This window comes from Vicugna pacos, chromosome 1 (genome assembly GCF_048564905.1).
Source record: "Vicugna pacos chromosome 1, VicPac4, whole genome shotgun sequence".
Taxonomy (NCBI): Eukaryota; Metazoa; Chordata; class Mammalia; order Artiodactyla; family Camelidae; genus Vicugna; species Vicugna pacos.
Window position 1 is genome coordinate 88,893,106 of NC_132987.1, and position 23,983 is coordinate 88,917,088.

Here is a 23,983-nt window from a genome sequence, read left to right on the forward strand (position 1 = left end):
AACGGAGTGATCCAGGAGTGAAGAGGTGAAACCACAGATCAGAGGGGAAGTTGAGTATAAGAGCACGTAGGTCCTTGTTGGCCTTGGGAAGGAGTCTGGATTTTATGCTCAAATGGGAATTCAGTAAAGGCTCTGGCCAGAGGAGTGACAAATGAGTCTAACTCATGTATCAAAAATGGGAAGGACTGCTGTGTGAAAAATAAACTGCAAAGAACAAAGATCTTAAGAAGCGAGATCATTAGGAGGTTATTCTATTGGTTCAAGTGACCGAGGATAGGAAATCATTAGTACAAGTGGGGAGAGCAGATCAAATTCTGGAACTATCTTGGTAATAGACCCAAAAGACGATGACAGATTGGGTGCAGGACATTAGAGAAGGGTGGAGACTGTGACATACACCATCAAAGAATGGCAGCAGCCAATGAGAGACCAGAGGAAGAGAACAGTAGCCAGGAGGTGAAATTTAGGCAAGAAACGTAAACACAAGTAGACTTCTGACTAGTGAGAATGCGTGATGATGGAGAAAGAGGAAAAATAACATATTCCAGGCAGAGGCAACAATATGCAAAAAGACATAGAAACACAAAGATGCCATCTGAGCTTGGATATCACAAAGCTGCTAAAGTGTAAGAGGACACTAGTGTTTCCTCGATTAATGTGTCACGTATTTATCAAACACCCGTTATGCACTATTAGGTGCTGGACTTACAGCAGTAACAAAATGGTCTGAAATCTCTCTCCTCAGGAAGCTTACTCTAGTGGGAGGGACAGACTAAAAACATCTAAAGAAGTAAAATGTGTGTCTTCTGATATAGTGGAGTGTTTTAGGGAGAAATAGTAAAGGAGGCAAGGGGAGGGGATGGTTGTGTGTGTTGGAAGGAGAGGAGATTTTCCAAAAGAATGACCCAGAAAGACCTCATCGGAAAGGTGTTGTTTAAATAAAGGCCTGAAAGGATAGCTCACAGCAGAGGAAGGCTTCACGGGGCAGGTGATATTTGACTAGAGGAGAACAGATATTTCCGGAAAGAGCATTCAAGGCAAAGGAAACAGAAGTAAAAAGCCCCGAGGAGTGTGTCTGGAGAAAAAAGCCACAAGGAAGGGACTGTATCTGGAATGTCCTGGGAAGAGGGAAGAAATGCCAGGGAAAGGGAGGGAGGGGCAGAGCTGGAGGAGATGAGGTCCAATCCTGAGATCTGAGTGGAGAACTGAGAAGCCTCGGTTTTTCATAGGGTCACTCTGGTTGCTCTGAAGAGAACAACAGACAATCAGAGGAGTGAAAGATGACCATGCGAACAGTTTGGAGTAGAATACTTTTCTCATCACTCAAGAGAGTCAAAGATCTGATTTAGGCACATTACTCTGACAAGAGTATTTAGAAGGCTGGAGGAGGCACGGAGGGAGATGAATTAGAGATACTGTGCTTCGCCAAGGGAGGGCTGATGGCAGCTTGTCCATTTTGCTCATTATTGATTTCCAGTACCCAACACATTTCCACAGAATCCATTTATTGAATGAATAAATGAATGGATTAATATTCGAATGCGAGTAGTATTTCAGGGGTAAAACTCAGACTCAGCAATTGATGGCTATTTGTTTAAAAAAAATGAAAACTTGATAATGACTCTGAGGTTTTCAGTTAACATCTGATATTCATATTGACCATTTTATGAGGACATGATAGTAATGGGCTTTCCCAGCAATGCATCATTTTATCCTTGTAAAAACCCTGTGTGGCAGGTGCTGTTATCAATTAATTCTACAAAGGAGACAAATGAAGCTTAGTAAGAGATTCAGTCCCTTACCCCAAATCACATAGGTGTAAATGGTAGAGCCTCAACTCAAATCCAGAACTCTTCCATTGCAAAGCCTTTTCTATTTTCCACTAATCTCTCTTGGTGACTTGGAAATGAATGTCATTAGCAGAGAGAGACAGCAATGCAGGTGGGAAAAGTTATGTGAGGAAGAGGAGCAGTTTCATTTAATGTAAGCCTAGTCTAATAAGTCAACGAAAAACATGGAGATGTTTTCAAAAGTTTGAAAGATCACCCAGAAGTCGGGGGAAAAAGGGGTCTAAGATTAGAAATTCAGGTTTTGGAGTTGCATAATTAAAGCTTTGGAAATGATTAGGGTGATTTAAATATATATATGACAAAAAGGAATTTTAGAAACTGTATTTTGAAATGCTTCTGTGTAGAGATTGGGAAGAGAATCTGGATTAGGATGAGCTGATGAAAGAAATGTTAATATAAAAATTGCTTTCAAAGCATTCATACTGAAATGCTCCCTAGATCAAAAAAACTTCTACAAGTTAAGTAGAGTAAATACTGCTAGAAAAAGAGCATTTACAGAGGTACGAGTAGAGCAAGAAGAAAACAAGTCAGAGAGACCAGGCGGGGGAGAATTGGAAGAACTTTGTATTTAACATAAAGACTACTTTAGACTGAACAGCATTTAATCTGAAAAGAATGTGCTGGCTAGCAAAGAGATACCAGTGACTTACAAAGTTTTTTTTTTTTTTTTTAAGGTAGCAGAGGTTTTCCCAAAACTTTATGGACCAAAGGAGGGTAGAGCAGAGAATAAGTTAAGGCAGTAATTGTAGCTTAAAAAAAATACGGTTTTATTATCGAACAGAAAAGATTCAGTGGAATCTACAGAGAAAAGAGTCTGGCATAATGCATTTTATCACACACAGGGACCCAGAGACTTTCGTTAGAGATGAAGAAATTAACGTTTGGAGAGAGAGAAAGTGTCCAATATCACAATGCTAATAAGGGTCCAAACCTAGACCAACCAAAATCCGGGTCTTTTCTCAGTCCTGCATTAGTACCAATGTACCACCCTGTCTCTGCAAGACAGAAAGGGCTAGTTTTAATGTCAGTGTTGGTAGAACTGTGATCCACTAGTTATCTGTATGAAATTTTAACTGGAAATTCCCCTCAGTTATGAGCAAAGATTAATGGGTTTTAAACAAATGCAAGAATCTGCCTTGCTATATTTCACATCGCTGTATTTTTAGATAAAACCTGCTGCCTTATTGAAATTTCATTGAATAAACACATTAATTTATGTCTTTCATAGTATGTTTTAACATATTCTGAAATAGCATTTTTAAAAGAAAAGCTACATTTCTGGGAGAATATTTGAGAATGGACTTGACTGTATTTCAATCCTGACAAAGATAATTGTAACAAATCAAAAGTGGTAAACATTCCACTGTTAAAATTATCATATGACTGTAAATTTTCTACAACACGCAGTGTATTCAGTTTCACAGCTCAAAGTGAATGTGACTGTAAACAAAAACAATGAAATAAATTGGGATCTTAAATAATCACATGTTCAGGATTAGAAATAATTTTATAGAATCACATGAAACTTTATGAATGAATAAAAATTTAAACATTTTGAGCATGAAATAATGGTTTAATATTATTTATCTAATATTTAGATAACAAGTAATCACATTGGAATAAGCTTATAAAGCTAACTGGTGTGTATTAAGAACATTATTTTGTGTAACTAAATTTTACAAAGAAAATTGACCCAATATAAAATGATTGAGAAATTTTTTCTAATGACAAATTAAACTGTGCAAAACAGGTTTATCATATTGTAACAATTGTTTCCACAGTAATGCCAAGGCCATTATTAAATGGGAAAACAGTTATTAATGATCATGAAAGCGATTTTGAACTTAAAAATATTTTTAAATCCAAAAATAACAGCCAACTACATAAGTTACAGGGTTCTTGTTTTTTTTGTTCAAAGTTTGACCATTTCTTTATTTATGGTACCTCAAATGTTCCAATAGCTTGTAAATGGTCCACATACAGAGAACGTATTCAACAGAATATATTATTTTGTGGTTTCAAACATTATAGTAATACAAATCGTAACTTTGTTATCTCTATTTACTATCCAAATAAATTTTAGTTCAACTGTCTACAAGATATTTCAGAGAATATTCACAGATAAACCCAAAGTTCATGTGTAAATAATAGATGTGCCAACATTCATTTCATAGAAAATACTTCTCTAAATTCTGCTTCTAATTTTACACCTGATGACCAGTTTCTGCTTTCATGACCAAATGTGGCTAATGCTGGCATATTTTAAAGCAGTTGTTTGCACTAGGTTAGCAGCAGGATGGCTCCTAGCAGCATTTTTCTATTATTACACGGCTCCAGAATCCTTCAGCGTCTAGAGCTATGTGACACCTAAAATGGTAACGTGTCCCAGTTTGCTTTCTGTACTGTGACCTTCCTCTAAATATGAGGCCTGAGTCCATTCTGGTGAATTAAGGAGACTCATAATACTACACTGAAGCAGTACACTGGAAAGAAAATATTCTGGTGCGATGTCCTAGTCCATTTTATACCCTAGTTAATGGAGAAGTAATTCCTAAATCTCACAACCATTTAGATTGCTATATATACCATTTAGCATTTATTTCTACTTTATTTTACATATATATTACATATAAAATATATAAAATATGTAATATATATGTAACACATACCACTTTATATGTTTTATAGAGAGAGATATATATAGTGGTGATTTTAAGGGTGTATTTTACCCTTATTTGTATTAATTATCATTGTTTAGTACTTTAAAACCTTAGCCTTATTGTTTTGAAGACAATTAACCCTTCATTCCAATAAAACTGGATCCAAGAGGGTCAGGGGTAGTACATCATTTTCATTAACAATCATCCAGTAGTCCTGTAGATATTAAATGTAAGTTAATGAATGCTATATAGTGAAATGTGATTTCTAAAACCAAATGCCTAGGAGTCTCCTCTTGGATTTGGTGTTCCTTCACCAGGCTTGCCTGGTCCCCAACATAGTCATGCACTGTTTTCTACTGAGTAGACAATTATCTAAGTTTTGATATGTATAATCTAATGTAATCCCCATAACGACCCATAGGGTAAAAATTATTAATAGCCTCCTCCAATAGATAAGGACACTAAGCTACCTAATTATTAGGTTGACACCCTCTAGGAAGTAACAGAGAGAAGACTTGAATCTACGCACTGTAGCTCACAGACAGTACTCTTAATCACACTTCTCTGTTGACTTAGTTTTGTTTATTTTAATTTTTTTCTGGTTTTTATTATTATCTTAAGGGGGAGGTTTGTCACTCTTTCATTTACATACAATTCAAAATTCTTCTTTTCCCTGCTCTGCTCTTCCCAGTGCCTACATAGTGAGCTACTCCTGGATCTTTAAGTCCCAATTCAGATGGCGCCATGTCTGTCAAGATTTTTTTCCCTCCTTGCTAAGCCAGAGTGCCGTACTCCTCAGCTGTACATTTTGCATCACTTTCTAAATAATTCTATTATTGTATATATTACCTCCTCCTGTACTGATCCCTTAAACATTTTTCTCCAAAGAGGTTACATTTTCCCTGAAGGTAAATTTATGTGATCTTTAAGAGTACACATTCTTTGTGTAGCTGCAGAATCCAGCAGAGTGCTTGAAAATTTATATACTTGCAGGGGAAGATCAGATAAAAGTGCAGAGCTGGTTTGGCACAATGGAGTCTCAAGGAAACTGTGGCAAGCTAGACAGTATGTTAATGGTCTGAAGAAATTCCATTTTAATTTTTTGTAAACACTGTTGTCTCCTTATCTGTCATAATATCTAATGGGGGTCATACATAACTACTTGCTCAACTAAGGAAGGAGAAACATTATATTCTAATTTTTCCCTTTAAAAAGCCCAAAATGAACACCATAGGCATTTAACTATGTGTCATGGATTGAACTGGGTCTCTTCCTAAATTTGTATGTTGAAATTCTAACCCCCAGTACCTCAGGATATAACCATATTTGGAGATAAAGTCTTTAAAGAGACAATTAAATTAAAACAAGGTTGTTAGGGTGAACCCTAATGCAACATGACTGGGGGCCTTATAAGAAAAGGATTATTTGGGCACAGACAGGTACAGAGAAAAACTATGTGAAGACACAGGAAGAAGAGAGCCATGTATAATCCAGAGAGAGGCTTTGCATCATGGCCCTGGAAGGAACCAACACTGCTGACACCTTGATCTTGGACTCCTAGCTTGTAAAAAAATAAATTTTTGTTGTTTAAGCCACCCAGTCTGTGATACTTGTTGTGGCAGCCCTAGCAAGGAATACATCATGTAATAACATTTATTCAAAATTTTCTTTCTTTTTTTCATTCAAGTATAGTCAATTTACAATGTTGTGTCAATTTCTGGTGTATAGCATAATGTTTCAGTCATACATATACACACATATATTCATTTTCATATTCTTTTTCATCATATGTTACTACAAGATATTGAATATTGCTCCCTGTGCTAAACAGTATAAACATTGTTTCTCTATTTTATACATAGTAGCTAGTTATCTGCAAATCTCGAACTCCAAGTTAGAGATAACCAAAATTTTAAAGTTTAATATTCCAATAAAGGTTATGTTTTTGATGCTTAGTTAATTGGTTGATTTATATATTGTTCTCTAAAATTCGTGGTTCATAGGTTTTCACAGATGTGCTTGCCAAACAGAATTTTGGAGAGAATTAGAAAAAAAATTTAAGACCTTTTATTATAATCAAATCAGACTAGAAAAATTAAGTATTTTATCAGCTTTTTCTAGCAAGGCTTAAAAAGATAAGTAAAGGAATGTGCGACCTGATTTCAATAAGACATATAGAATGTATCAAAGAAGCATATCTAGCCTTTAGGTGAAGTAGTCATGAAACAGTTAAGCAGTCAAGCCTTGAACTGCTACAGATGGAGGATGTTTAATGGTGTTACACAGGAAGCATCTTAGAGTCCAAGTTTTTGCACAATGAGAGACCTGTTTTCAGCTTAGACCTAACGTTGAAATTATGCTTCCAAATAAAAGTAGTTGAGTTTAAAATTTGTTTTCCGTTATTATATCTGGGTAGAAAATAACAGGGCTATTGCACAAAGGAAGACACATATTAATAATAAATTGCAGAACATATTGAACAAAATTAATGTCTCCTTTCTAATTCCATTGTTAAAAATAGAGTAATTACAGTGATGTCTTAAAAACAGCAGCTGATGTGGAAAAAAATATTCCAAACTAAAGCAAGAGTTCTTTTTTGGAATAAAAGCAACTGTGGGCAGGGCAAGTTTATCTGGGGAAAGTTGATATGAGACAATGAATAACTCAAAGAAATATCTTCTGCAAATCAGGGCTTTTCCAGAAGAGATACGTGATTCAGAATAGAGATAGGTTTCTTAGCAGTTTTCAATACTATACTTGGAATGAAGGATAAGATATTAATACTAATGCAATAGAAGTTTAGACGTTAACGGCAATCCCACATTATATTCATTATATTCTATGATAGGGTTCTCATTTCATAATGCAGGATCAATCATTTTTGTTTAGTCCTCTTCTAAACTCAAATTTATTCTCTTCAAAACATTTTGTAAATGTTTTCTAAGCAGACAGGAATCCATTTAACTACTACACTCCAGGCACAAGTGTCTCGTTGAGGTAGAAAATGAAAGAAGCTCTTATTACAATCTTACATTCAATCCATTCAAAAGTATTTACTGAGCGCCTACTGTGAGCCAGACAATATTCAAGACTGGGTCTACAGCCAGCGGGGTGAAAAAACAAGCAGCAAAGCCCCATGTTCCATGGAACTTATTTTCTAGGGGAAGAAAGAAATCAGTTAATGAAAAATCAAAGCATGTAAAGGATACAGTGGTCAAGAACCACCATGCTGATCAACTGTTACGGGCAGAGTTCTGAGGCATGTGAGGAAGGACACTATTTACTAAGACGAGAAGACTAACTGCAGAGGAGCAGGTCTGGGGAGGAAAATGAAGGTATTTTTGGATATACGGATTATGGATGCCTATTAGACATCCAAACAAAGATGGCAACATGTCCTTGTGAGTCTGGAATTTAGACACACAATGAAGACAGAGATACACTGTAGGATCCATCAATCCACAGATGGTGAGAGTGGCTAAGAAATAGCTGTGTAGAGGAGAGACTTGAAGAGTGAGTTCTAGAGTTCTTCATTATTAGAAATCAAGAATATTGGGAGAATCTAGCAAAAGAGTCAGAAGAGAAGTGACCAGTAAAGCAAAAACTATGCTCCAACACCAAATAAATAAAAAGTTTCTATAAGAAGAAGATAATTAATAATAAGCTTTGTTAAATGCTCCTGCTGGATGAGAAAGTTAGGTTGAGGACTGAGCCACTGAGTCTAGTAACATGGATGTCATTGGGAGCCCATTACAGAACAAGACTTTAGGTGGCTTATTTCAATCTGGATGTGCTTTATCTAGTTGTTTATTCAACAACCTTTAATTACGTGTGAGCATCAAACAGGTAACTATGAAAAAAAAATGAACCCATTTCTTTTCATAATGCAAATCATTAAATCACAAAGCAAATGAAAACACAATGCCACATATAAGATAGTTTCCTTTTTTATTATCAGAATAAGGTAAGTTGTTTTATATTACCTAAAATTTTATATTTCTTCAGATTTCTTGTTTTTCTTTAGGATATACTCCCTATATAATTTAAAATATATTCAAATTTGTCAAAGAAAACAGATTGAGGTGCTAAGAGAATTTTTCTGCTAATATGTAATAGATTTACCTTTCAACAAGCGAAGATAGTTGCTATATTGGATGCCTCAACCCAGTCCTTTCTGTGATGCCACAGAGCTGTCATGACCCCCAGGTAAGTGCCTACAGTGACAAGGCTGCTGTTTAATTTAGACTTTCCACACACACACATGCACACACATATATATGAATACATACTTTCTATGATATTTAACAATTAATCTAAGAATACACGTCATCAAAAGAAGGAAACATTTTTAGAATTATACTAATAAATCCAAATTCATCATTTAATTTAAGTAACATTTACTTTATATTCACTATGTTCATAAACATTCAAGTAGCTTTACCAACATTTATCTGCACTTCTTACTCAAGGTAATAATATTATAGATTTACGTTTAAGACACTAATTTGATGTAACCACATGCTAAAAGGCTTCTATGTAGTCAACTCTGTAACAAAAGTAAAGTATTCATATGAAAATATTAGTGAAAATAAAAAAGGATAAAATTTGGGGGTACTCCCAGAAAGAATAAATTCACCATGTGAAGTGAGAATCTGAACTGTACACTGTTGCTAAGTTCAATACACTTTCATGATTAATATAAATTTGAAAAAATCTACATTATTGGAAGAGAAAAAATAAAGCAGCAATCATTTTCCATGGCGTTACTCAGAGCTCTCCAAAATGGGCACATAGAAAATTAAAAGACTAAAAACATAGCTCAGGTAACAAAAAATGCAACAAATTCAACAAACAGGTGCATAAAGTATCATTTCCTTGCTTTAACAAGTCTTTGAAATGTTATATTTCTACACAATGGAATTTCCTATAGAGTTCGCTATTCACAACCTTTTTTGCCATTGTCATTCACCTAAACACTGAGTGTACTGTGGAACCAGCACTGCTGGGCTGAATGAAACTGTAAAAAGCACCAGCTGGCTGTTTTCAAAATGGCACTTGTCCAGGTCTCAAATGTCTTATTTATATACAGTGGAATTCTGCCAGCTGTTTAATATTTAGGGCTAATAAATGTAATTGGCAGTACTACACAAGCACAACTAACAAAATATCAGAAAATACTTCTCAATGTAAAGTTGGACTTGTTCTCATTTCATATAATTGAATCTGTGACAGTGGAAAATGAGTTTAAGCAGTTTTTCTTTTGAAACAATAAAAAAAATTTTTTTAAGAAAAAAATGTAAACTAAGCTGTAGGTGAGTTGTAAGCTTACCATCTGGTCTACATTTTATTAAACTGGGGGCATATATTGATAGGTAAAGCTTACGCCATTACACGGATGAACAGAGGTATTTAGACAGGTCCCTGGGCCTCTCAGACAAGGTGAAGGTTATTAAGCCCTTGAGGAAGTCACAATCCAGTGTCAAGATAGATTAGTATCTCATGATAATACTGTTTTCACTAAGATTTTACTAAGAGAGGCTTATATGAAAAGTAAAATGGAGCCACTAACAATGAAAATAATAAAAAGTATAATATTGTGATTTAGATTTTCATTTCTAGAAACATGCACCTCAGAATGGGAGGGAGGAAGAAAAGGGCCTTTCCTGCAAATGGAATAGGCAGGTTTTTATATGCTTTACCTTTGACTGATTGACAAGGTGATCTTCCTCTCAAAATATCACTTTTCAAGACAACAGAAATCCCACTCTTGAGTCATTATTTCATCCAAATCAGGCTGCTTGTCCCTGCAAGTGGCGGCACCCCTGAGTGCACTAGTGCATCAAACTTAAGTTGTCATTCGCCTAATAGCGTGAGGATCCAAAGCAAGAATGCTCTGGTAGGTAGTAGAGGCGTGGAGGGAAGGCTGTGTGGGAGTGTGAGGACCCTGAAGTCTCCTTTTGCACATCTACTAGATATACCTCAAACACAAGCCCCTTTCTGAATACTTAGCCAGTTAAATGCCTAGTTCATCCACAGCTAGGGCTGGATCAGTCATCTGACATTTCATCATGCACCTAGGGAACAGCAAGTTCACCACACTTTTAGTTTGTGCTTTTTTTTTTTTAATTTCCAGAATTTAAAAACATGTTTGATATGTTCAAAAGAAAAAAAATAAACATAAATAAGTTATTTTCAGGAGAAAAGTTAGCCCTTTGCTGACCTTTCTTATGTATCATTGATACTGTTTTGACTGAATTAAGTAACACAGTATAACATAATGTTTCTAGGTTGAGAACGGTTCGTCCCCTGATCATAGGTGCATATGCACAGTCATACACTGTCTTCACAGCACATACATGCAGATAAAGATGGAGATCTTATCAGAAGAACAACCTAGAAAGGCGGGGTTGGGGAGCAAATTATAAAGTTGGCTCTTCTGTTTAGACACATAGGAATCAAGAACATGCTTTCCAAATTGGAGGTACCAATCTCTCTGCTCATCATAGACACAAAACTTGGGAGCACTTGGATGATTTAATCCCGGGAACAGTAGCTCCTCTCTCGGTATCACTGCTGCTGCTGCTTTTCCTAAGGCCTCTATCTTCCCATCTGATTCCCCTTCATCATCTTGCTACAAAACATCCAGCCTTATTAGAAAAGCAGGAGGGAAATGGTAAAACGATTCCATTTTCAAGAGTTTTGTTTCACTTTTGTTATAGTAATCACAACGGATACCAGGAATTCTGGCATGAAAAAAACTGAGTGCCATGAAAAATCTTTCACTGATTTTTTTAAAAGAGCTTTTCAGCATGTGTTTATATTTTGGATTATCCTCCTGAAAAACATAAGAGTTTGGTTGTTCCAGTGCTTGTTTATTTTAGAAGTACTCTACTGACTGCTACTTTGTAATTTCTGCATATGATTATTGAAAGTGGGATCACTTATGGCATATCTAAACTAAATTCAAAACAACCGGAATGTAATTAGATTAATGCCAATGTAAACCACCAACCCAAAGAATGGAGGTCTTTTAAGCACAAATTGAGTGTGATGGTTTTGATGCCACAAAATCCCTGTGGCCTGGAATGTACTAAGATACCATTGCTGTGGAGGGGGCTCCATCTTGAATGAAGTCACTCAAACAAATCAACCAGCCACTCAGCTACTTTTACATGCTTATCCTCATGTTTGCTTCTTGAATGCAAAGGAAAATAACATTTTCCCTTAGGGGAACTGGTTCTTTCAATTTCCAACTATCTGAGATTAAGTTGAGTAAGAAAGACTATCATTTTTTTTTTGCCAGTGATCTCTGTAACTACTTGGTCCTTGAAACATTTGAAGAATACCAACATCCTGAAAATTCCAAATGTTGTTCTGAATCAACTGAATATTTTAAAAGAAAAGGAGCAAATTTTTAAAGAACAGCAAGAAAAACTGACACTTGAAAATGTTTATAAAAATTATGCCCCAAATATTTTTATATTCATGGGATATTTAATGGATCATTTAAATTTAAATAATTTTATTTAATACACAGAATCTTACAGACTTTTACAGTCATAATTACATACAAGCCTAGAGTTTTCCAAAGGAATTTCAGCTAGGACGCCAGTATAAAGTCTGTAGTTGCTCCCCAATTCCTAAAAAATGACAGCTACTTTTGAGTCACTTAAAAAATAGGTGTAAAGAGTTTAAAATTCAAGATTTCTGCTAATAAAGTAGAAAGAACAGAAATTCTTTGAAAAGAAATCATATTAACAGAAGAGGACTAGAATGCATCTGTTTTCTTTAAACAAATTCTTTTTTTAAAATAAAGTAGATTAAATCACCACAGAAAAAAATTGCTTGTGTGGAATGTATGTGTGTATATATGTGTATATTTCAGAAATTTAAACGATGATTAAGGACTTAAGTGATAGAGAAGGAAGGTGCAAGACTGAAAATATGAAAATATTATGGCCCTGTGGGCTCAATACATGCTGTGATCAGGATAATGTTATCATATTTTTGGGTAATTGGTGCAGTGGCACAGCAAGAGATCTAATTGCAGCCTTGAAAAAAGACCAAATCTTGCAGACCCCACCCAAAGCATGATCCCAATGTTGTCTTGGCCTGAGTTATTCTAAGAAATTACCATAGATTAGGTGGCTTAAACAACAAAAATTCATTTCGCATAGTTCTAGAAACTCTGGATCCAGTGTGGAGTGAGGGTTCACTTCCTGATTTGCAAATAGCCACCTCTGTTTTGTATCCTTGCATGGCAGACAGCAGAGAGAGATCATGTCTCTTGTGTTTCTTTCTGTAAGGGCACTAATCCCATTCAAGAAGGCTCCATCCTCATGACTTGGTTACTTTCCAGAGGTCCACCTCCAAATCCCATCACCATGAGGATTTAGGCTTCAATATATGCATCTTCAGGGGGACATGAACGTTCAGCCCATAGCAAGGACTACCCAAAATGGGATAAACACGTCTTCAGGGCTCAGAAAAACATGGGAGGCAGAGGGAATATATGAGATATTTCATTTATGTTCATGAGGAACAATTTTTAGTTTATATTTCATTTTAATTTTATGTACAGTATATTCAGAGGTATATGTACACATTTAACAACTGAATCTATAGATATGCTTAAAATATAATGGAAGCTCAATAATTATTTTAATTATCAGGGTATATCATCAAAGAGTTTGGATGGTTTTAAATTATATTAAGAATCTGACTTCAAGAATTACCTTTCTGAATCCTAAAAATAAAATCACATTTGTAACCAGTTTTCCTCTCAGGTTCGGAAATGTCTGACATTCTAATAAGTTTCAGTGCCTGCTTTGTAAATACTAATCCAAAGACCAAGTTATTTACCATAGACAAATTTCGTTCAAAACATTTTAAAACAAAGTGATGTGGGGATTTTTACATCATGTAGAGAGGTGGTTTTGATCTTTGTAAGGTTCCCTCAAAGGAAGTGAGTAGGGAGCATCTTACCTTCCTTACAAAATTACAGAAGTAGAAAGACAGGCTAGGTTTATGTTGGTTTTATCTCAGTTTTCCAATATACACTATTTCCAAGTAAAGCAAAAGAATTACACACTCTCATACGTACAAATTTCATGTCTATAATTTTTAAAAACTTTAAGCCATACTTTCCCTGTTCAAATTTTGTACTGTATATACAGTGACTTTTCCTTTTACTATTCAACAGACTTCAACATTTTCCTCTTCCTGGTATAATGTAATCTGTATCTTTTGAAACTACTGATATAAGTAAAAATCAAGATTATATGAAGAGTCAATTTGACATCTATTCAAACTATAAAATTTCCTACACTAAACTATTAATGCATTCCTATCTCTTAGTTTTAAAGGACACCCTGATATATTTAAACTTCAGTGACTGGGCTACTCTCCATGATGAAAAGCCATATTTTCTGTACTGCACACACTACACCACTAGCAATTACACATTCCTGGACTGATCTCTTACAGATGTCAAGAGAATTTGATGAAAGAATGTTCTCAGAATGGAGGCAAGTCTGGGACAGTAAAGTGCCACCACAGTATGCCCTTGCTGTAGGAAATAAAGGCTGGGACGAGACCAACGTTTATTTTTCAATGGAAGGAGGGGTTGGGGGTGGGGGGAAGCTGATTAAAATCATGGAAAAGAAAAGTGGAGGGAAAAGAGTAGAAGAGAAGAGAAATTTATGATCATCTGGTTAGTAAATAAGAAAAAAAAATTACAGTGAAATAGAGCTAACATTTAAATAGGAATGGAAATAAGAAACATCATTTGTCAAATGGCCTCTAAGTGACCATGGCTACTTAAATAGTTTATATGCAGTATTTCATTAATCTTCCCAGCAACCTTTAAAGAAAGTACTAGTATTTGGCCAAGGAATAGTAATTTGAAGCATTGGAAACTGGGGCTTCCTCTGGAGACTGTCACACTACCACACTCTCAGTGCTGGCTTTGGGGGGCATGTAATCTGTGCGGCTGCATGGATCTCTGTGCTTAGCGGGGCCTGCATATGGTTCAATGCTTTACTGCCACCATCTTAAAACTGTTCACAATTTTGAACACAGAATTTTCATTACATCTCGTACCTCTCAAATGATGTAGCCAGTACTGATACCTTAAAGCACGCTTATTGATCGCAGCACTAAAAATTTAGAAACTCAGACAAGTTTAAAACAACACACAGTAGTAAGCGCTTCAACATCTCTTTTCACTATCATCTTCGCCACACTGTCTTTTAATTATTTTTCCAGCTTATTTGGCTGCATCCTTTTCTGAGATGGGTATTGATTACCTGCCTAGTGGCTCTATTTGAATGCCTGTCTCCTCAAAAATTTCAATCAGTGTACAAAACTGAACTATATGACAAAGTCTATAATTGCTGCCTTTTGTTATAAAAAAAAAAACAGTTCTTCAGTAGAAATCAGAAGACCCAGACTGTGTGGCATTACTCATTTATTTAATGTACCTTTGTGACAGTTACTCAGCTAGATTGTGAACTACTCAGGAATTGTTCTGTCTTCTTCAAAACATCTCCTATAATTGTGAGGAGAAGGTAGACAACCAATAAATACATGTAAATTTATTGAAAGTCTAAAAAGAATGAGCTGTAGTATAAAGAAAAACAGGTAGATTAAGAGAATAGTTTAAATAATAAAACTAGGAGACTATTTTAAGTCTGTCAAACACGAGTTGCTTGATTATAATATAGGAGCATTTATGTTTAATACAAAGAAGCATTTTCAAAACAAATTTTAAGAAAGCAAATTTTAATTATTATATGTCAGACAGTATGGGAAAAGTTCTACTTAAAGTGGTTAACCATTCATTTGGTTTGTCCACATCTTGGTCTAAAGACTGACAAAAATCTCCCTTTTTTTCTTTTCTTTTTTTTATTCTCTGGAAATTATTTTACCTCCTCCTATATAAGTAAGTCCTAACAAATTACACAACTGAACTTGCTGGAGTATTTCCATATGGATTTCACTTGCAAAAATAAAAAAAATGTTTTTCTTTCATGTAAAGTACAGGCTTACCACCTCAGAGTTTCATGAAAATAAGTCTTTTTTTTTTTTCCCTCTTAAAAAATAATGACAGAGAAAAATAAATGACAAAGCTGGAGTCAAGGAATCTTGGAAACAGTCCAATTGTTTTATCAGCTGCACCACAAAGCAAGCAAACCTTAACCTCGCTTGGCTTTATACTACTACTAAACCACTGCTTTTTATACTCTGCATTTTGCATATATGAGCAAACTCTCCTCAGCGTAATACGCTGTTTACTGTAAAGTAAGCATAATGTCAAAACAGCATTTGACCCAAAGCATCCGAGAGTGGTGGCTTTCTAACCAGCACTCCTGTCGCAGGCCAGGCAGCAAATACACACTATAGATTTCAGGGCATGGTCTCATCTTTCTCTTTGGGGAATTGAGCACACAGCTTCGAAAATCAAGAGAAACGAGCTCCTGACTCAGTTTCTAGTAGAGCAGAAAACTTCGAGAAGAAAGAAACATCAGGACTGGAACTGCATAAACAACGCCTAGATATTTCACATGCAATCTGGTCTAGCCTTTTTAGTAATACGGAAGGAAAGGGAGGGCTGTAATGGAGAACATTTTTGAATGCATAGCTGTTTTGCTATCTTGTAATTGGTATACTGCAGATTTGTGGGTTTTGAGGGAAGGAATTATTCACTCTGTTCTACAAAAGCGGAGAAACAAAAGGAACAGGTTTTGCAAATATCCTCAACTACACATCACATTGTTTTACTGTAAATTTTCTATTCTTTGATAATAGGAATTGATAGGAATAAACCAACCACATTTGAGCTATATTATTGCATATTCAGACATTCAAATTACTTAGCCTCTAAGTCTCAAGGTATTTAAAAAAAAAAAAAAACTGCTCTCAGTGAGACACTGATTTCATGCTGTGACAAGCTCCAAAATGAAAACAACTACACATATGAGAGGGTTTTTTCACCAAACCGCAGCACTAAGCACAAATGAACCCCTGCTGGGAACATGTATCTACAAGTGTGAGTGTGTTTGACTTGGTGACACGGGTTTGTGACTCTATGTGTTAATAGGAAAAAGTGAAAGAGGAGCTAGACAAGGATTTCATTGTCCACGTTTTTTGAAGATCTGAACTTTTTTTTGGACTTCAAGTTTAAAAATATTGGAAGCATTTGAACATAACACTTAGCATTGCTCAAAGGCTGTCTTCACTACAGTTAACCACACAGTTCCCTGCTCTGCCCCATCAGTGACCTCAATCCAAACAAAAAAGATGAGAGAAGAGTCAAACTTTATACTTTCACATTCCCCTTGGACTAGCCTGGACCCAAGATCACAAAGAGACTCAGTATGGATCATATGAATTCCTTCTTAGGTGGTGGTGTCTGTGCTCTATTATTTCAGAAATAAAGTCAGACGGTAACTCATGCTTAAAGGTCCCCTCCTTTTTCTTTAATTAGACCTATTTAAAGCCCCTCCCCTGATAACTCTGTCTACACCTCACTGCAAGGTGATAATTGAGGGAAGAATCAGAGAAATAGAGGTCAGAGATCAGTATTATGCTAGGAAAAACACTGGAGACATATTATTTAGACTCCCAAATCACATCCCTTTCCAATATCATTTTCTAATTTTTGTTTGGATCTTTGGAAAAATATGAAAATGCACGTGACATAATTTAACACTGGAAGAAACAAAAGTACCATCTCTAAAATGGTCCATTAGAGGATAAAGAAATTATTTTCTTCAAGTTAAAAAAAGGAGAATGCAAATTCATTATATAATAAAATATAAGTGATATAATTTGTACCCCTAGCTTTTAGAAAGGCATCACATGTGAATAATACACCTATAGTTTTTAATACCATAAATATTTATTGATTATCTGATTATGGTCTGATATACCATGGTCAAAAGTTATAAAATTATGACCTTAAACATACAGAAAAAAGTTTCAGTCTCAAGATTTAGATGTTACTGATAAGCAACAATTGATATAAAATATACCTTTTATTTTTCTTTAGTGTCCATGAATGTAAAATATACATTTCTTATTAATCTCAGCAAATAGAAGTTAAGGTATTTTAAATGCTTTTAAAACTGGTGATCCTTTAAGAAGTAACAGTCTTGAAATCATTAATGTTTTAAATATTACATTATATTATTCAGAAATAATAATAGCAACAACACAAAAATCCTTTAAATATATTTTTCAACACGTCTAAAATAACTAAAGTAAGGACTATTCTAAGCCACAAACTTCATAGATAATGTACCATCTACAGGAATAAATAACAGATTCATAGGGGCCATTATTCCCCAAGGTCTGAAAGTTCAGAACAAGAATCTTTCAAAACAGTTGGTGCATCATTGCAATGACATAACACTCCACAGACTGATTTCCATTTCTAATTCCTCAATCAACTATAATATATGTGAAATTATAAGTTATTCAATAGCATTCTTTTATGTATTAGTCCTATCTTTCTACATATGGAAAAAGGAACATCCAGATAAAAATCAAACATATTTATGAGTTGTAATAAACAACTTAAAAATAAATTGAAATGTTCACATATTAAAAAGGCTACATGTGCTGTTTGATTATAAGCCCTCAAAATATTGTTCACATCTAATTAAAAGTAATTTATGGATCATAATGCTAGAGGAGCTACACCTTAAGGTGGTTTAATAAATGATTGTTCTCAATATTTTAAAACTCCCCATATATATGATGAAGTTTCAATATTGGTAAAATATGGGTTTCAATATTTTGGTCAAATCCAAAATAGAAATGTAATATACTTGATTAAGTAGATATCAATATAGTCCATCTTGTGGTATTTTCCTCCGGTACTTTCGCTCCTTTCAGGGAGCATTGTTTTGATTATCTTCAGACACTATATTTTTGCTTTGTACAGCAAAGTATAACAAGTTTCTTTGGAAAATTCTGGGTATAGTAAATTATCAATCAGTAACACTTCCTTGAACAGCACACTATCTAAATAGGAGAGAAATAAAATAAGGGAAAGAGAAGTGGAAAAAGACAAAATAAACTAGGCAGCAGAAAACGAGAATATAAACATAAAACACATAGAGTGTTGTCAACAATACCACAGTTTAAATTACCCAGAGGGAGATGTACAGGGTGCTGTGATAAAACAGTGCATTTAATTTGCAGTCACTAATTTGAACTAACACTTGAATATTAGCTTTTTTTTTAACATTTTCTGCCACTTTGAGTGGCTTTTCAAAACTCTTTTGTAACAAAGTCTTAAACCTAATCGGCAGTTTCAAAAAGTGTTGACAAAAATGAAATCCAAAGAAGAAAGGGAGAAAGGTAACTTTCCCCATCTGCAGTGTGCTGTCAGCCCGCGTCAGCCTTTGAAGTTGTTGACTGAAATCTTACCAATGGGAGAGCGAACATCAAATCAGAAAAGAGAAGGCAGATGCATGAGAGATAAATCTTTTTTTATTGTTAGAGTTCCAAATGTGGACAGGCAATCCAAGGCATCAGACTTGCAGTCGCTCCTGGAAGCCCCCCAGAGATTTCAACACTCAGTTGTCAGAGCACACCAAGGCATGCACACCAGCCAGGCAAGTGTCTGTTGCAGACCTGCTGCAGAGAATTGCTGGCAGGTAGCTGGCTAGTATTCTGGACATGCTTAAAGGTAAAAATGTCTCTTATAAGATACAAAATCAGACATAAGAAGAAAAACTACCCTCGCAGTATTTAGGAAAATTCCAAATGATTATGAGAAGCAGTAGACCACACACACACACACACACACACACAAGCCCTTTATGCTATGCTACAGGTAGGCAAGTGATTTTGGGTTTGCAAATTAGTTATGCATCAACTAGAAAAATCTCGTGTGTGTACATGTGTATGTGTGACACATGTCTTGTATCTGCATTTTGTGTGTATTTGTTTGCACAGGGGTCTAAAACACTAACAAACAAAATTTGTATGTCTTTATTGTAATTATACAAAACCAAAATTACATATTTTGAAAGTTATTTTTGAATTTAATTCCCCTCAACTCATTTTCCTATAGTAACATTCAATATAAATTCCAAGTAACTTAGACAAATTCCAACAGTGAAAATAGTTTATTATGCATGTATTTATATACCTATAGTTAAGTATATTTATAACACTCCTTGTTCTAAGTCATATTTAAGGCAGCTAATACGTGTAAAGTGCTTTTCACATATTTCACACATATTTGTTACATACAACTCTGTGAGATGTGTTATCACTCTCATTCTACAAGTGAATTTACTGAGAGTTAGAAAGACTGAATGACTAGGATAAGAATAAAGAGTCAGTAGGAAAAATACATCTCCAAGTCAAATTTTTTAAGTTGGAAACCCATAATCTTTCTACTGTGCTGCTCTCCTGATAGCCTCAAATTGTAATGTATTGAGATTTGCATCACAAACCCAGACATGGAATAAGCTAGAAGAAGATCTCATTTTTGTATAGAAAATTGAAAGTATTTCTCAGAACTAGTATAAAACTTGCATATAAAATAAGAAGAAAGTTGCCCTCAAGTTAGCATCAATTGTAGTCAATCATGGCCAAAACAAACGAACAAACAAAAAACTGAAAAAAATAAAATAGATTAAACCTAATTCCAAGGAGAAATTAAGTCCTGGAGAACAGAATAATCTCTACAACAGAGGCCACCTCTGAAGGGGCTGAGAGCTGCCAGCTGCCAGCACTCCCAGCAGCCAGAGCACGGAGTCCTTCAATGAACAGGTGCCCCAATGGCAAGCTACAGTGTCAGCCTATGTATCAACACAGTCGCTCAACAAAGATCATTTACGCTGTTATAACTAATTCGATCTTAGGTTTACCAAGGATATTTAATTTTATCATGAGAACAATAAATGAGCCACATTTGTGTGCTTGTCTACTTGGAATCAGGCAGACTTCAGCTTGACTTGACTCCTGCCACTTCCTCTTATTCACTGTAAGCTTCATTTTCTTCATCTCTAAGGGGGGAGGTGGAGGGTGACGATGCTTCTTTCATGCGGCTACTGTACAACTTAAATGTTACAGCTTATGTAAAGAGTTTACCTCACTACCTGGTGCATAGTGAGCCTTCAACAATGAATGACCCATATTTTTAAAGGATAATGATAAAAAATGATAATAATATATAATTATTAATAAAGTTAATATAACAATTAACTTTTAATTTCAAGAATAATACTTTGATTTTTGATTTTTTTTCCCTCTTCCTCCTGTATTTTCCTTTTTACACTGGAAGTGCCAGAATATAAAAGAACCATAATAAAACCATAGGCTTGATTCAGAAACCAAAAGGAAGTTTTTAGAAAGCAACTTTCCTTTAAGGAAAATATTTTAACAAATTAGAGGAATAAAGTATTTAAAATTGAATAATTTTGCAAACTACTATTTAGAAACAGTGATTTTTAAAGTCCATTAGAAGAAAACAACTCTACTATTTTTGGAAAAGAACTTAAACAGTATTTCAACATGGTTCAAAATAAGCCTCCACATACTAAGATATATTTATTATATATATATGTATATATATAATATATATATATATAAATAATATGCCCATTCCTTTGTTTTAGTTTCTAAAAATGATGTGCTTTAATAAATGACCAGTAACTATACTGTTCCTATAAATCACAACTTTAAATGAATAGTTTAAAGTTGTCTAGAGCTTGTACTTGGAACAGATCTTGCAATATGAGTACGGCTGGTATAAAATATATCATAAAATATTGACACTTTTCCAACTTAAAAGGGTGCCAAATTTTTCCTGGAGTAAATTGTACTTGTAAACACCAATCATTTTTACAACAGTTTAAATTATCAAGTGCTGGCACTGGTGACCCAATTTGTTTAAGCGTTATTTTGGATCACATCAAATAAAAAGGGGCATATTTTCAAAGACAACATTCTACTGCCAAATACAACTAACTCATGTTTATTTCTTCAGGTGAAAGGTTCAGGGTCAAATTTTAAAAATACTATCACTTTTTTTCTTCCCCTTACAAAACCTATTGTCATCAGATTTTCAAAGCTTGGTTTAACTGAAAAAGAATTATGCAGGACCAGAGAATGTTATTATTAAATGCCTCTAATTAAACTGAGACAACAAAACCAGTATCACAAAATGCTGTCACTTTTTTTTCTTCTTTGCAAATGCTGGCATTATCAGATTTACAAAACTTGATTTGATTTTTTAAAAATGCAGGACCAGAAAATCTTATAATCATTGGCATTTGATTAAATTGACTAGTGTAAGTTCTTTCCATATTTTCTGCTTTTATAATCTATTATCATCTCTCTAGATATTTTACTCTGATATTTGTTTTATAGTTTTATCTGATGCTTAAGAAAAAAGAATAACTTTTCATCAAGATAGGTGTTTACAAGCCTTTTGGCTTTAGCTTATAACTTGAAAAATAAGAGTAATAACAAATTCTAATTTACAGTCAAAACAGGGATTCTCAGAGAAATGATGGACTTGCTAGAACATAGTGCAAATATACTCTCTCCAATCAATCGTTCTATCATTTTACTTTCACAAGTGATATGCATATTATATGTGAACACACGGTTTATAAATGGATTAAACAACAAACCCAAACAAGACCCAATCTACCCAAAGATAATAAGTTCACTGCATGTAGCTGCAAATAATCTCATTTCCCTATTAAAACAATAATGAAGTACTCATAATGGCCACACCTACATCTCTGCCTTGATCAGTTCTATTCAGAGTTCTTCCTGATTATGAAGAAGATGCACATACTTCTAAAAACAGGGATTATCATCTTCATTCGATTGCTATGACATAAATTTATGAGGACACCTAAAGCCAAGGAGAAGATGACTACTAGTGCCACAAAAACCCTAGCCTCCTGAATGTTGAATTCACAGTTTTCACAAGCAGATTCTATACATAATGTTTGACTATTTATCAAATATAAACACAAATTGAAATGAAAATTATTACAACTCGTCTCAGTTACTCATTTTTCTTATACATACTCCTCTTGAGTTTGTTCTCTGTAATAGCTGGAGAATTTTTTTCTTGCTTCTACTTTCAATATCAACTCTTCTCCTCCAAAACGCACACCTCAAAACACACACGTGAAGACACCTGGGAGCAGGATGCCACCCGTCTGCCAGCACTAACCATCCCCTTTTTGAGGTCACCCTGTGTTTTATTGAACACTGTTTAGGAAACATCAGCCGATGTTTAAGGGGTATCATTTTTTTTTCCCTTAAACTGTGACAACATTTAATTTTTTTTTTATAGTTTAGAACAACCAGTCCAGGTTTAGACATCAAGAATTGCTGAGACTTTGCTTATTCTAGAGTCAGCCTGAAAAAAAGTCATAATAACTAACTACCACTGGGAATATTATAATTCAGTCCACCAAAAAGTGAGTAGGGGCAGGGCTCAGGACCAGGTTTTGAACACAGCATCCCTCCCTCTCTAGCAATACAACTTAAGAAAAGGATGGCAAAAGTTACAGACTTTGGTGGGGGACGGTACAGCTCAGTAGTAGAATGCCTGCTTAGCATGCACAAGGTCCTGCGTTCAATCCCCAGTTTCTCAATTAAAAAAAAAATTAAAAATAAATAAATAAACCTAATTACCTCCCCCCAAACAAAAACAAACAAAAAATGCAAAAAAACCTAAGTAAAAAAAATTACTCATTTTACACAGCTAATGAAAACTCGTATTTAACAAGAAGTACACAAATAACACATTATCCTTATTCCTGTGTAGTTGTTGTTGTTGTTTTATTTTTTTCCACAGAATACTGAACTAATTACAATACCAAGATTTGCTGAAGTCGGAAAAAAATCACAAGATAAAAAACGATGAAACAAGACTGAATTTACTTTCTCAATGGACTTGACAAGTGACTAACATGCTGTGAGATGTTAAGAGTATTAAATCATTGAAGATTTATTGCCTACCAAGAACATATACATAAAATGCATTTTTGGCCTTTGGGCTTTTCTAAATTAATTTATATCTAGAGACCATCCCTGCCAAGAAATGTTCTATGAGCAAAACAAAGAAAAAATACAAATTAGGCTTATCTATCATTAAATTCAATACTTAATGCATCTACATAGTTATAGTTTGCATGATACAGTACTTGCTTATATAATAAAAAGCAGCCAAGACTAAGCACAAAAAAAAACTCATCACTTTTTTGTCAGCAAATATATATACATATATGTATGTTTATATACACATGAGACATTGTACAGATTCTGAATGCTCTGTACTTTTCATAATTTCAAGAACATTTATAATAGTTTTTCTTTATTAAGACTTTTTTAACTTGTGAAAATTACTCAAACTCTCAAATCAATTTATAATTCCAAGGTCATGTTACTCTGGTTACAAATACAGTCTAAAATGCCTCAAAA

General features: G+C 34.6%; 1 protein-coding gene and 1 long non-coding RNA gene across 4 annotated transcripts in view; one reads left to right on the plus strand and one right to left on the minus strand.

The window, feature by feature from the left end:
• The window catches only part of EPHA3 (EPH receptor A3), a 331,506-nt gene that overhangs the window by 250,004 nt on the left and 57,519 nt on the right, over positions 1-23,983 (minus strand). The gene's annotated exons all lie outside the window — the stretch shown is intronic.
• LOC140698929 (uncharacterized) lies at positions 508-23,557 on the plus strand. Its single transcript, XR_012076972.1, has 3 exons — positions 508-626; positions 8,627-8,716; positions 23,358-23,557. It is a non-coding gene; the product is annotated as an uncharacterized lncRNA (long non-coding RNA).